This window comes from Dendrobates tinctorius, unplaced genomic scaffold, assembly GCF_039654945.1.
Source record: "Dendrobates tinctorius isolate UK_male_01 unplaced genomic scaffold, ASM3965494v1 ptg000011l, whole genome shotgun sequence".
NCBI lineage: Eukaryota > Metazoa > Chordata > Amphibia > Anura > Dendrobatidae > Dendrobates > Dendrobates tinctorius.
Genome location: NW_027361679.1, coordinates 4139000 through 4153453, shown reverse-complemented (window position 1 = coordinate 4153453; position 14454 = coordinate 4139000).

Here is a 14454-nt window from a genome sequence, read left to right as displayed (position 1 = left end):
GTCATCCAGATAGACCACCACCGAGGTAGAGAGCATATCGTGAAAGACATCATTTACGAAGTCCTGGAAGACAGCAGGCACATTACAGAGGCCGAAGGGCATGACCAGATACTCATAGTGGCCATCCCTGGTATTAAAGGCTGTCTTCCACTCGTCTCCTTCGCGTATGCGGATGAGGTTGTACGCCCCCCGTAGATCAAATTTCGTAAAGATCCAGGCCCCTCGCAACCTGTCAAACAAGTCAGAGATTAAAGGAAGAGGGTATTTGTTTTTTACGGTAATGGCGTTGAGACCTCTCTAGTCAATGCAGGGGAGCAACTCCCCACTGTTCTTCTGCACGAAGAAGAACCCTGCACCAGCTGGCGACACCGATTTTCTGATAAACCTTCTTGCCAGATTCTCCAAGATATATTGTGACATGGCCTCTCTCTCCGGGAGAGATAGAGGGTACACGCAACCTCTAGAAGGCTCCGCGCCTGGCAATAGGTCTATCGGGCAATCGTAAGGACGGTGTGGCAGAAGCGTCTCCGCTGATTTTTTGGAGAAGACGTCCGCGTACTGCCGGTAGTGTCCAGGGAGCGTGGAAAGATCCGCGGGCACCTCCGTGGATGCTACTTGAACACTGTCCCTCATGCACCTTCCCTCACAGTCCTTGCTCCAACCCAGTATACTCCCCGAAGACCAATCTATATGAGGGGAATGGTAATGGAGCCACGGAAGTCCGAGAAGCACCTGGTCGATGCCATCTGGCAAAATGAACAGGGACAACGTCTAGTGATAAGAGGGTGAGATTGAGAAACCAAGAGGTGCTGTCTGGTGTGTAACCTGAGATGGTAAAGGCGCACCGTCAACCACCCTGATGGTCAAGGGACGGGGCAGTAGTACCAGCGGAATAGTGTGTTTTTGGGCAAAGGACGAGGACATGAAGTTTCCTTCTGCCCCGGAGTCCACCGTGACATCTACCTCCCAGGTGGAAGCACCGCTATCTAACGTCCCTCGGAATATTGGTTTGGGGGAAAAGGGTTTCATATCAGGTAGCCCCTCACCTACTACCATGGTACTTGCTCGTTTTTTCGAGCGTTGCGGGCACCTGTTAGCCGGATGACCAAACTGTCGACATTGGTAACAGCGTGTGAAGCTTTGCGCCGGACTCAGCTTGGAGCCGATGCGAGACACCTCCGTGGGTACAAGAGGTACAGAGAAGGTTGGAGCCAACCTAACCTGTCTGGATTGAGCTCGCTCCAACCCGCACTCCGTATAACGGAGATCAATGCGGGTGGAGATAGCAATAAGCTCCTCCAGAGTTACAGGGACCTCCCTGGTAGCTAAGGCATCTTTGACATGCCCCGTCAAACCCCTCCAGAACACAGGGACGAGTGCCTTATCAGGCCACTCCAACTCGGAAGCCAGTGTCCGAAAATGGACGGCGTAATGGCTAACAGAGAGGGAGCCCTGTGTTAAAGCTAATAACTGGAGAGAGGTGTTGTGAGTGACGCATGGTCCCAAAAAGACCTGTTTTAGAGAGGTAAGGAACTGAGCAGCGCTCAGACCCACAGGGTCACCACGCTCCCACAATGCCCTCCCCGGCAAGAGGGAGATGATAAACCCCACTTTCGCCCGCTCTGTAGGAAATTGCGTGGCCAGTAACTCAAGCTGAATAGAGCACTGGCTCACGAAACCCCTGCAGGTGGCGCTGTCACCAGAGAATTTATCGGGCAACGGGAGGCGGGACATTGTCGGCACAGGCGTGGATGTGGGCACACGCGAGACAGCCTCTGCGACTGTCTGGGCAGCGGTCATAGTAGCATTCGCAGCTGAGGTGGAGCTCTCAATAGCTGCCAACCTGCTCTCCAGCTGCCGAATGTACTGCTGTAGCTGCTGCATGTCCACCATTACTAGCCAGACCATGGCGCTAGTATAATGTTAGGGACGGCGGAACGCACTAAATATAAAAATAGAAAGTGTGTTCGCTGCCCGGGGTCCACCGTGCAGAGGTGTTAAACTGCTGCTATATAATGGCAGACGCACAATATGGCGGTATATCGCACACGGGCTGAACATCACCCGGTGTGCACTGGGCGTACACTATTATGTTCACAGAGGCGCCTTAAGGCATAAACATAAATGCCGAGCCTGTTGACCTCACAGGTCTCAGCGGTGTGCACGCACGGTATATGGTCACAGGACTCTGGTCCAAGACACAGGGTCGGTGTCCATCTAGACCTATCGTGCGAGCGGCGTCGCTACCGTGGACGCCCCAAGTGCTGCAGACTGCAGCGTGACGACCGAACCAGCCGCTGTACGACAATGCCCAAGAGGGGGCGCACTGTCGGACGCTAGCACTGTGTAGATGTGAACAAATTGTGGTAAACATAACACATGTAGGCAGGGAGTGATCACAATAATAACAAGGCAAGTTGCCACCTACCACTCACTCATGTGTATCTTCAACGGACAAATAAAGGGTAAACTGTAGAGAGCATGCTAAGAAGAAATTGATAGCAGTGGTAGAATCCCATTAAAAATCACTTTATTAGATACAAATAGTTTAAAATAGATCAAATACAATGATGTGGGCAGAAAAAGTTGTACACATCAAGTGGTCACACAACATTAGGGGCATACAGACCAAACCCTCTGCAACTACGTATACTACAAGTAGTATACTACAATTAGTAGTATACGTAGTTACAGAGGGTTTGGTCTGTATGCCCCTAATGTTGTGTGACCACTTGATGTGTACAACTTTTTCTGCCCCCATCATTGTATTTGATCTATTTTAAACTATTTGTATCTAATAAAGTGATTATTTTTAATGGGATTCTACAACTATCGGTTCCTTCTTAGCACTGTGTAGATGTGCAATGTGGCCTGAAGCGTGCCACTGACTGGCACTGACTCTAAGACTAAGTCCCTATCCACACACGTAATATCAGAGGGAGGGGATGTTAATGAGTCATTCGCAGGTACATGCATCCATCATCTTTCACACATTAGCAAGTATAGTCTATACTAGCGCATGGCCGAGCGGCCATGCGGACCTTTTATAGCCGTGCGGGACCTTCCAGATCTCTGGGATGGACCAATCAGATCAGGAGAAGGGCCTGAGCACGTGACTCCCAATCTCCAAAGGGAGATCATCTCGTGAGCATGCCCAGTAGCGTGACGAGAGGACTTAGCCACTGGAGTGGCTTGCTGCAGGAGAGCCTGCACTGCTATTGCTGACCCAGAGGTGGCAGCAGCAACCAGTCCTACAGAGCTGGTCTGAGCAGAGCGTCTGAGACACCAAGATTGCTGTGCAGGCTCCTGAGCGGTCGGAGGAGAATGGGAGACCGCTGGATGCAAGGCTCTGGATTCCCGCTGTTCAGCTGCAGGAACCTGACGCCTAACACAAACAGACCCACAAAACAACTCCTAAACAGTCCAATCACAATAAGTAAATTACAATCTGCCATCAAGTCGAGCCTCAAAGGGAAAAGCCCAGGCCCAGACAAAATATTTCAATTATATAAACAAAATAAATCCCTTTAAGATAGAAGCCCTCTCTGCACATATTGCACTCATTCCAAAAGAGGGAAAGAATCAGACTCTATGCGGTAGCTACCGACTTTTTTCTTTAAAAAATAACATTAAACTCTACGCAAAAATCATTGCCAACTGAATTCAAACCATCTTACCTAGTCTGTTTAACCTCAAACAAGTAAAGGGTAGGGAGGCTAATGACAACGTCATTAAAACCTTGAGCATCATTCATCTTTCAAAGCTAAGAAACACACAAACAGCTCGTGATGACACAGCATTTCTTCATATTTATGCTAGACGAAAATTATGTAGGCCCAGAATCATAAACTGTTGTCTGAAGTATTGATTCTTCTTGTTGGATGGATATTTACCTCTGATATAATCCCTACAGTTTATTTTCTGTTATCTTTGCAAAACAGTAATGTATGGCCACTGAACAATGATGTTTGCTGATATGTTGATTACATACATTTTCCATGCTAGTCAGTTTGTTGGCATTCCCAAACAGAGGAGGAAAAACTATGCAAATACAGGGTGGTCCATGTATATGGATACACCTAAATAAAATGGGAATGGTTGGTGATATCAACTTCCTGTTTGTGGCACATTAGTATATGGGAGGGGGAAAAATTTTCAAGATGGGTGGTGACCTCTGGCCATTTTGGATCCAACTTTATTTTTTCCAATGGGTAGAGGGTCATGTGACACATCAAACTTATTGAGAATTTCACAAAAAAACAATGGTGTGCTTGGTTTTAACGTGACTTTATTCTTTCATCAGTTATTTACAAGTTTCTCTTTGTTTACAGCCATTGACATGTCGCAGAGGTTAACACATGAAGAGTGGATAAAAATTGTGTAGATGTCTGGTGAACACACTGCCCAGATCATTACAGCAGATTTCAATGCAAGACACCCTACCCAAGAAAACTGTCACCATTCCCATTTTATTTAGGTGCATCCATATAAATGGCCCACCCAAAAAAGTTTGCCTCATCACTGAACATAATTTTCTGTGTAAACTGAGGGTCCTGTTCCAATTTTTGTTTTGCTCATTCTGCAAATTCAGCGCGCCGATCTGGCATCAGTCGAACATCCCTTCGGATATTAGCTACTCACAAATGGCACCCTTCCAAAATCCAGCTGCTGCAGCATCTCTACGAGGATTACCCAGATCGGCGCGCTGAATTTACAGAATTGGCAAAACAAAAATGGTCCATGCAGTCTTTCTAAAGGCAGCCAGGCCAGCGGACAAGAGCACCCACTAACTCCCATGTCTCCACACAGCTTTTTTATCAACAGATGCTGAAAAAGCATTTGACCGTGTCAATTGGAATTTCATGGATCAAACATTGATGAAATTTGGCTTCCCGACCCTTTTCACTGAAACACCAAACGCTCGTCTAGGCTGAAGGTTAAAAGCTTTCCCCTAGCTTTGATATCAGAAATGGGATCAGACAGGGTTGCCCTATGTCACCCCTCTTATTCATTCTTGTAATGGAAACTTTTCTACAAAAAATAAGACCAAACCCCTAAATCCAGGGTATAAAATGTGATCGAATAGAACATAAAATAACCACATTTGCAGACAATTTATTCTTTTACCTAACAGATCCCAGTCTTGTGTTAAACTTTGAAATACATTTCTCCAAGTCTGAGCTGCTAAACATTAGCATAAATCCAGAAAATTGTCATCGCATATCCCCATTTAAAAATATAATAGTTCCCATATTACATATCTACGGACAAAATTCAGCAATTCTTTCTCCTCCCTTTATGATATAAACTTTATACTGTTACTCCTTAAATTAGAACTTGACATCTCTTCATGGAAAGAAGGCCTCATTTCCTGGCCCAGAAGAATTAATTTGATAAAAGTAATCACTGTGCCCAAAATCTTGTACTTTCTCCAAGTTCTACCTATTGATATCACACAAGTTTTCTTCCAAAAAATCAAAACCTTAGTCTCCAAGTTTATCTAGCAAAACAAAGTCCATAGGATTAAACATTTGATACGAACAAAAGCAAAAAATAAAGGAGGTCTGGGACTCCCAGACTTTGAAAAATACAGACATTCCACACATTTAGCTAGATCTAGTTAATGCATATATCCCCACCCAGGAAACTTTTTGTGTTAACCTAGAAATTAGTTCTCTAAGTGGAAACATGAACCAGTATCTTGGGTTAACCCCATACAACAGAACCAAATATTGCGAAATAACAAACCCACTCACTAAATTAACGATAAGTTTCTGGAATAAAACCAGCAAAGATACAATCTAATTCCTATATTTGTATCTATTCTCCACTATTATATCTGATCCCAAATAGATATAAATTTTTAAACAATAAACTGAAAACTTCAGAATATCTATCCAATACATTAATTGGTCATTTAATACATAAAAGTAATGTTCTTACTGAAAGCAAGATAAAATCTTCATTCTCTAATATTAGACTTCCAGACCTTGAAGATTTAATCCTTAAAGAAACAACCAGAGTTCATCTACCAAATATTTCAAACCAGACAGCAGACAGTCCAATATGAGATTTATTGATAAAATGAAAGAAAACAAAAGAAAAATATACAAAATCATTTATGATAACTGAGAAACCCCCCAATTCATTAAATGAAAAAGAAAATTAAATATGACCATTAATGCCAAGGATATTACAAAATCCTAAAAGGTGTACATTCCAGCTCTCCTTCAATTAAATATGAAGAACTCAACTATACAATAATATCTAGGTGGTATAAAACTCCCGACATTCTCCACAAGATTGCCAAATCTTACCAAATTGCTGGAGATGCAGCTCAGAACTTGGTAAACCCTCCCATATTTGGTACCATTGTACTAAAATCATACCTTTGGGAAAAAAAATCAACAAACATAGAGAAAAAGCTCTCAACATCTAACTCGCTTATTGCAAGATACTGGAGAGATCCTGATCTCCCATCCTTAGCAGAATGGATCAATGAGTCAAATACTATATAGCATATTTTTCATACTATAAGACGCAATGGACCATAAGACGCACCTAGGTTTTAGAGGAGGAAAAAAATCATGAAGCTGCTTACACTGTTATAGGGGTAATGTCCCCCAATTCGGTACTTATATCTTCCATCCTGGCATATACAATCTCTATCCTGGTATATATTTCCCAACCCAGGTATAGAGAGATAGGTTGCAGGCTTGTCAAAAGAAGTATTTCTTCAGGTTCCATTGAAGGTTCCCATGGTAGGCAAGTGTATGATATGTTGAGGGACACAGTTCCAGAGTAGAGGGAATCTAGGGGTAAATCTTGTATGCAATTGTGGGAAGAGGAAATAAGAGGGGAGTAGATAAGGAGATCTTGTGACGATTGTAGGTTGCGTGCAGGTAAGTGCCAGGAGACTAGGTCACAGATGTGTGGAGGAGACAGGTTTTGGATCGCTTTCTATGCCAAACTTAGGGTTCTGAATAGGATTTTCTGGGCAATAGGGAGCCAGTGCAGGGATTGACAGAGGGGAGAAGCCGGAGAATAGCAGGGTGACTGGTGGATTAATCAGGCAGCAGTTTAGGATAGATTGAATGGGTGCAATAGTGTTAGAAGGGTGGCCACAGAGCAGGAGATTGCGGTACTTGAAGCAGGATATGATCAGGGCATACACTAGTGAGGAAATAGGGGAGACACGAAAGGTGGATGGTAACAATTGCTTTTATTGTTCTGACCAGCCATAATGTAAGACATCGGGTGTTCATGTAATGCTGCATGAATCGGTTATCAGCTAGAATATGTAAAAGTACAGACACAGAGGGTTATTAAATGCACAAAGCGTGTGAGAGCATGATACCAGGAACCTGGTTCTGGTGAAAACTTTGAATGGGCAACACAAGGATAGTTAAATAAATGTATTGAGGTGGAAGGCCAGTCTGAAGACATGCTTTTTTTAGGGTACGCTTAAAACTGTGGGTATTGGGGATTGATCAAATTATCCTGGGTAGTGCATTCCAATGAATTGGCGCAGCCTGTCAGAAGTCTTGGAGATGGGAGTGGGATGTTCTGATTATTGAGGATGTTAACCTCAGGTCAATAGCAGAACGGAGGGCACGGGTAGGGTGGTAGACTGAGACTAGGGAGGAGATGTAGAGTGGTGCTGAACCATGGAGTACTTTGTGGGTGAGAGTGATAAGTTTATATTGAATTCTGGAGTGGATGGGTAAACAATGCAATGGCTGGCACAAGGTAGAGGCATCGTTGTAACGGTTGGTGAGGAATATGATTCTGGCTGCAACATTCAAGCCAGATTGGAGAGGGGAGTGTTTGTTAAGAGACTGTCATGATCCATGCTGGATCAGGACATATATAAAGCACAGGTAACCTTTTTTTTCCCTAAGCTGTGCATAAGGTTGGTTTTTGCCCCCGGTGGCCATTAAGATTATTGCACTGTGGTGTTGTTTTGTTCTAAGTTTTCCCCCGGTTGTGGTGAGCGTCATTGCACTCTAGTTTCTTTAGTTAAGTGCACATGATTATAATGCAGGTGTGATTGCTGGCTCTGCTATAAAAGAGTCACAGGTGTTGCAATCAGTGTTGGTGATAGTGTTCATTTCAACCATCCTTGGTGGAGGAAGGATCTAGAGAGGTCCTGGCAACACTGTCTTAGCCCTGGTGTGAAAGGAGTCATAGGGGATTTCCTTGTTGCTCTGACAGAGCTTGGTGGCAGCGATTCAGGAGGAGAGCTGCATTCTGGTGGTGGACTCTGTTGCCAGGAGAAAGTGCAACAGAGTAAAGCTAAGTTGTGTTTCCCTGTTTGTGTTTTTCCTTAGTATGTATTAGTACAGTGGTGGGGCCAGTGCCTGCGCCACCCAGCTCCCTAGCAAGGGATAGGTGTAGGGTGTGCTAGGGCGACAGGTTCCTGATCGGCGCCCGGTGCGGAACCGGCATATGGAACGTTAGGAGCGTTAGGGACACTGACTCAGGGGAGTGCAGGAAGTCTCCACGTCCCCTTTCCCTATCACAGGGCCCTCCGTTGTAACCGTTTCCCTACCCCTTGTCTTGTTGTTTTAGTTACCGGCCTGCGAGCCGTGTCGCACAGGACAGTATCACGTGCCGCGTCTTGTTACCGGCCTGCTGGTTGTGTCACACAGGATGGGTCCACGTCACAGAGACAGACTGATTAATAGAGAGTTACAATAGTCGACAAGAATGAATAAGAACAACAGTAAGAGTTTTTGCAGAGTCAAAAGTAAGAAAAGGTTTAATTCTAGAAATGTTTTTGAGGTGTAAGCAACAAGAGTGATCCAGTGATCATATGTGGGGGATGAATGAAAGCTCTAAATCAAGTATGACCCCATGACAGCGGGCATGTTGCTGGGGAGAAATAGTAGAACCACACACAGAAATGGCAATGTCGGGTATAGGTAGGTTAGTAGAGGGATGAAACACAAGGAGTTCAGTTTTTTGACAGGTTCAGTTTCAGATAGAGGGAGGATATGATGTTGGAGACAGAGGTAACACAATCACTGGTGTTTTGTAATAATGCCAGTGTGATGTCAAGAGTAGAGGTGCATAATTGGGTGTCATCAGCGTAGAGATGGTACTGGAAACCAAATTACTGATTTTGTCCAATAGGGGCAGCATACAAGAAGAGAAGGGGGCCTAGGACTGATCCTTGAGGAACCCCAACAGTAAGGGGAAAATGAGAGGAGGAGAAGTCAGCAAAATAAACAGAGAAGGAGCGGTCAGAGAGGTAGGAGGAGAACCAGGAGAGAAAGGTGTCTTTAAGGCTGATGGAGCAGAGCATAGTGAGGAGGAGCTGATGATCCACAGTGTCGAATGCTGCAGAGAGATCCAGAAGAATTAGCATGGAGTAGTGACTATTAGATTTAGCTGTTAGTAAATCATTAGACTTTAGTGAGGTCAGGTTCAGTAGAGTGTAAAGCACGGAAACCGGATTGAAGAGGGTCGAGAAGAGAGTTATCTGAGAGATATCGGATTAGACAGGAGTGGACCAAGCGTTCCAGGAGTTTAGAGATGAAAGGAAGATTAGAGACAGGTCTTTAGTTAACAGCACAGGTTTGGTAAAGTGATGTTTTCTTGAGTAATGGATTTAAGATTGCGTGCTTAAATGAGAAGAGAAACATACCAGAAGAGAGAGGTTGAATATTTTTGTTAGGTGAGTGGTGACAGCAGGGGAAAGGGACTGGAGGAGATGTGACAGAATCGGGTCACTGGTGTAAGTAGTAGGAAGAAAGGATGCAAGGAGCCTGATCACTTTTTCTCCTGTGACTGGTTCAAAGTCAGGGAATGAGCTACATGCAGTGGGGAAGGGAGGACAATGCATGGTATGAGGGGATTGGGAAAAAATTTCCTGTCGGATATGGTCATTTTTTTCTTTGAAATAATTGGCCAAATTGTCAGCGCAGAGATCCGTGGTTGAAGCCTGCACTCTTGGGTTGAGCAGCGAATGAAAAGTGTATAAGAGACATTTAGGATTATTGGATAGTGAGGTCATGAGGGTGTTGAAATAGGTTTGCTTGGAGAGGTGAAGGGCAGAGTTGTATGTTTTAAGCATAAACTTATAATGGATGAAATTTTCAGGCAGATTGAATTTTCTCCACAGACGCTCGGCACACCTGTAACACTGTAGGAAACTTGTTTGCAGTGTGTGCCAGGGTTCAGGGTTGTCGCCATCTGTGCTGAGCCGTTCTATGTATAGGAGGTGCAGCTTCTTCCAGGGCACTTTGCAGTGTTTCATTATAATGTTTCAGTGCAGAGTCAGGGCATGAGAGGGAGGAGATAGGGGCCAATGATAACTGCAAAATCTTAAGTTTCTGGGATTTAATGGCACGCATATTTCTATAAGTGTGGAAAGTGGAGGTGTCCTGAGCGGGATGACAGTTCTTGACAGAGAATGAAAGAAGGTTGTGGTCAGAGAGCAGGAGAATGGAGTTGGTAAAATCATACACTGAGCAAAGCCAGGAGAAGACCAGGTCGAGGAAGTTCTGTCTTTATGCGTAGGAGAGTTAGTAAGCTGTGAAAGGCTGAAGGAGGCGGTTAGAGATAAAAGGTGAGTGCTAGATGGGCAGAGGGGAAAAGCAATGAGGAGGTAAAAGTCTCCCATGATGAGGGTGGGGATGTCACAGGACAGAAAATGTGGAAGCCAGGTGGCAAAGACCATGGGGAATTTGGGTGTCAAGCATGAACATCCAATACATTTCACGATTCAGGAGTTTCTGCTGTATATTGCCTCCTCTCGGAGGTTTATATACTTTTTCAATCCCGCAGAATCTGAAGTGAGATAAATTACCTTTGTGCACATTAAAAAAATAGAGACGGCAGAAGCAGAAATTGCTTTAGAATTCACTGCGTCAGATAAATGTCTTCTGATGCGCACTGTTAGTGGACATGTGGTGCATCCAGTATATTGGACTCTGCATTCAGTGCATTCAGTAAGATACACCACATTCTCAGTATTACAATTTGATATAATTATGTATTTCAAATTGGTTATGTTTATGCAGGGAACAAAATTTATTTGTTTTTTGGACGAAATTGCATGTTTTGCAGCAGCTTGCTCCACATGTAAAAAAAACCCTGTGGCGTTTAATCATGTTGCTCGATTCACTTGTTGAGGGAGACTTGAAAATAAAAAAAAAAACACAGTTGAAAGGTTGACTCACCAAAACCCTGACTAATGCACTAGCAGGATGAGACAGACCTCCATTGATAACGGCTGGGGCACCATAGGTGCAAAACCACTGATGAGAACAGCCAGTAACCCAAGAGGGCCTGGCTGCCTAGTGGAAAAAATGCACACAAATAGGGCTTGCGTAGGACATCGGTCACACAGATAAGTGTGGTGCAAAGTGTCTGAGCAGCCTATTAATGACGCCCATAGTATTATCAGGCGGGCCGCTCAGCACTATATATATGCATCTCACAGAAATAAACCAAGTCAACATGAAGAGATCTAGCTGCATCCCCCAAAAATGATAAAAAGTGCAAAAAGATAAAAAGATATGGGGTATTAGTTGCTATTTTGGCCAAAGCAGATAAGCTCACAACCCAACGTCAAGGGTCCCCAAATTTTGTGAGTCCCTAACACTAAATCTGAACAGCGCGCATAAGGAAAAAATTCCCAAAAATTAAAAAAAAAAAACACATCTGAAAGGTTGACTCACCAAAACCCTGACTAATGCACTAGGGAGACTTGAAAATAACCTGGGAGACAAGACTGAACCTAAATTTGGAACTTTTTTGCCAACAAATTTTATATCATTCTGTTGTAATCTTTGCTTTAATTTGTCATCTAGCTTTAGTACAGTTTCTTCTTATTCTACCTTCTACCTGAAGAAGGATATATACTGTATCCGAAACGTGTTGTATCTCCTCCTATAAAATAATAAAAAAGAAAAAATTCAAAATATCATCTTTGGACTGCCGTTCATAGACTGGATGTGTTCATTTTGATTTACTTGTCCTGTGTGAGCCTGTGTTTGGCTCTTTCACTTGGATCTACCCAATGCAAGCTGCAAGCCCTGTCCATTGAAAAGTATCCCAGAGGAATTTTTGAGGATACACGATCTAAAGCCATATTAGTCTTCCATCAGGTGAGAGCATGAAGTTGTACACCCATCAAAGACTATTATATATTGTGTGTACGCACTTAGGGAACTGTGTTTTGTCTGTTCTTCTCTCCCATACAGGTTATTTTTGTTTCTAGCATAAAGTAATAACTATCGCACTGGTGGAAACGTGATGATTTACCGAAATGTGACCGAATTTTGCCGACTTTGAGTAAAACTGCTTGTGAAAGCGAACACGAATCCAAATGTACTATGTTCGTGCCGAATTTGAAATTGGCAAACGTTTTCCTAATACGTTCACTCACATCTATGAGGCTGTTGAGTTTGGCTCAGAAGTAAATAACATGTGTAAATGTATTCTACAGTATGGATTGCAACCGAGAACTGAAACTGTCACACATGGTTGTGAAACTGAAGAATTACCACACTTATATAAATCAATATTTATGTAAAGGTAAAGTATTTAATTCATTAAATGTAATTTGTCGGTGAGTGCAGAAAGGAAAATCACTCCTGGAAAACTCATCACTGTTTGAAAAACATCCATTAATGTTTTTTTTTTTTTGCCTTATATAAGTAGCTATCCGACAACTGACCCTGGTCACTCAATTGTTATAACACCCTCTGAGTTGCTACTGGTATTATTTTCCGAAACAGCCATATGATCACAAATCTGAGCTGCAGAACAGGATTGTGCTTTAGTATCTTTTTGTCCAAAGTATTTTTCTGTAATTCTTTGTTCACAAATCCAGTTAAGTGGGTCATTTTAAAAATGGACAATTTAGTTTTCATTTTGCTTTCCTTTTTGTTCCATTTTTCCAGGATCCGTTTTTATTAATGTGTCTCTAAACACCTCCAGTGATGGCATGCACAGTGCTAAAAAATGGATCAGTTAACGAATTACATATTAAATTCCCATCCGTTATTTTGTTTCCCATATACAAAGTTAACAGAAAAATATCAGGAAGCAAAAACAAACGAAATATAAATAATTGGGGCACAATTTAAAAAAAAAGAATCAAGGACAAACCCCCCACTAATGTTTATCTTTTATCAAATATGCATTAAAAATACTAAGACGAAAGGCAACCATTATTCGAAAATATATAAATCTTAAATATGGCAGAAAATAGATGGGTTTATTAGGGGTGCATACTTGTACACGTGATGCATAAGATATATATTGAATAAAAATGGTGGAAATGAAGTTTTGGGCACCGGTGCTCAGGAAGGATATAATGGAACTAGAGCGGGTACAAAGGAGGGCAACAAAATTAATAAAGGGGATAGGGGAACTACAATATCCAGAGAGATTAGCAAAATTAGGATTATTTAGTCTAGAAAAAATACTACTGAGGGGCGATCTAATAACCATGTATAAGTATATAAGGGAACAATACAAATATCTCTCCGAGGATCTGTTTATACCAAGGAAGGTGACGGTCACAAGGGTCATTCTCTGTGTCTAGAGGAGAAAAGGTTTTTCCACCAACATAGAAGAGGATTCTTTACTGTTAGGGCAGTGAGAATCTGGAATTCCCAGGCTGAGGAGGTGGTGATGGCGAATTCAGTCGAAGGGTTCAAGAGAGGCCTGGATGTCTTCCTGGAGCGTAACAATATTGTTAGGTTCTTTAGAAGGACGTAGATATGGGGATTTATTCTGACAGAATTTTATAGGCTGAACTGGATGGACTAATGTCTTTTTTCTGCCTTATTAACTATGTTACTATGTTACTATGAAGTTGGGGAGGAGGGGAGGGGTTCCTTTTTCTTTTTCTTTTTGGGCAGAAAAAAAATTGTATAGACTAACTTTCTTGATCCAACTAAAAAATGGAAAGCAGCTGGAATATATACTTTCCAGTGGCTATCTATCTATGTCATCCAAATTTTTTAAACCTGTGAGCATTCACTCCCCTCTCTCCAGAAATGATCAATTGGGTTTAGGTCAGGGCTGTGGCTGGGCCAGTCAAGAATGGTCACAGAGTTGTTCTGAAGCCACTCCTTTGTTATTTTAGTTGTCTGCTTATGGTCATTGTCTTGTTGGAAGGTGAACTTTAGGCCAAGTCTGAGGTCCAGAGCCCTCTGAAAGAGATTTTCATCCAGGATATCTCTACATGGCCGTATTCATGTTTCCTTCAATGGCAACCAGTCATCCTGTCCCTGCAGCTGAAAAACACCCCCATATCATGATGCTGCCTCCACCATGTTTCACAGTTGGGATTGTATTGGGCAGGTGATGAGCAGTGCCTGGTTTTCTCCACACATACCACTTAGAATTATCACCAAAAAGGTCTATCTTCATCTCATCAGACGAGAGAATCTAATTTCTCATAGTCTGGGAGTCCTTTGTGTGTTTTTTAGC